Here is a 1,611-nt window from a genome sequence, read left to right as displayed (position 1 = left end):
GGGGGGGGGGGGGGCAGACGACCACGCTGTTACATATGCGGCAGTGAAGCTCACTTTCGAAAGGATTGTAATTCTGCCGCGAAACAACAGCAACAACAGCCACGGGAAAATCAAAAACCAAAAACACCAGCATTATTACCCACACCACCGTATGCACAACTGATCAAACAGCTATATGCGAAAATGAAAGAAAATCAACAATGAACAAACCAGCCCAACCAAACAACACCACCACCTGCGTCAAAAACAGAAACAACACCAACACCAAGAATAACAACCAAGAAGACAACCACTGAGAACGAAGAAAAGACCAATACTACTCCCAATTCCCCAACAACACACACACCACACACCACAACACTATCTACAAACACACAAATAGAACCAGATGCTTTGCCTTTACCCCCTTCTGATTCGTCAGACATTTTGTCTAACGATGAAAGTTCTACAGAATGGCAAATAGCCACAGGAGGTAAAAGAAAAAGATAAAAAACAACCCAAAAATTAAATGCATGCAAAGCAAGGAAATATGTAACCCCTGAAAGCCCCTTCATAACCAAACCAGCACCAACATCACAAAAACACACACAATGCTTTCAGCGATGGACACAAAAAACACAAGACTAATGGACTACATCATATCTCACACAAACATTTCTGAAGATGATTATAAACTTAACAATCATCCACGCACTACACCACCGAAACACATCAAGATAGTTCACATCACACAAACGCAGCACCACACACTCAAAACCCTCTTTCGGAATGCAGTTGCGGGGTTCCAAAAATACTTATCGAAGAAACTTTTCAAAAACCTCCTCCAAGATACTTCAAAAGAAGAGGAAGCTAAAACTTTCGAAATGAGTAAGTAACCTTCTCCCTTGTCTCTTTTACTGTTGTGTATGAAACACAAATTTTGACATGAATTATGCTTAAATTAGGTTGTGTAAATGTACGTGGCTTGGTGTCAGCTTGGAAACAGAGTTATCTTCTAAATGACATCAAATCACTGAACATTGATATAATAGCTATCAGTGAAACCAGACCCGCGGGCCCCCAAGTCCATGTTTGGTGGACATTTCGACATTTATTTTTCTCCGTCTGCCAAACATGGGTGGTGGTGGTACTGCAGTGCTTTTTCGGAAGAGTCTAAACCTAAAAGTAAGAACAATATTCCTAGACCCGGAGGGTAGGCTGGTTGTCTTGGACGCTGATGGCAGAAATGGGTGTGCTTTTCATCTGATGGCAGTGTATGCACTGTCTTTAATGGGTCGGGCGGATTTCTTCAGATGTCTAGAGGTTTTCCTAGGAACGTCTTGGACTTTAGTGTTAGTAGGGGACTAGAACACTACCTTGGACACGCATGTAGACTATGTGGGAATGGATAGGAATAGAAGGGGATGTAAGTGCCTCAAAGACCTGCTTAGACGTTTCCATTTGTCTGACAGGTTCCGACTCGACCATCCAAATGTGCCAATGTGGACTTGGATAAACTGCGTCAGATCGTCGAGATCGTATCTAGATAGAGTTCTATGTAGGACAGCGGATAGAGATAGTGTAGGATGTCCACAATTTAAAATAGTCAGCTACACATCACAAATTTGTGAC

Source organism: Octopus bimaculoides, chromosome 4 (genome assembly GCF_001194135.2).
Source record: "Octopus bimaculoides isolate UCB-OBI-ISO-001 chromosome 4, ASM119413v2, whole genome shotgun sequence".
Classification (NCBI taxonomy): Eukaryota; Metazoa; Mollusca; class Cephalopoda; order Octopoda; family Octopodidae; genus Octopus; species Octopus bimaculoides.
This window is presented reverse-complemented; position numbering follows the sequence as displayed.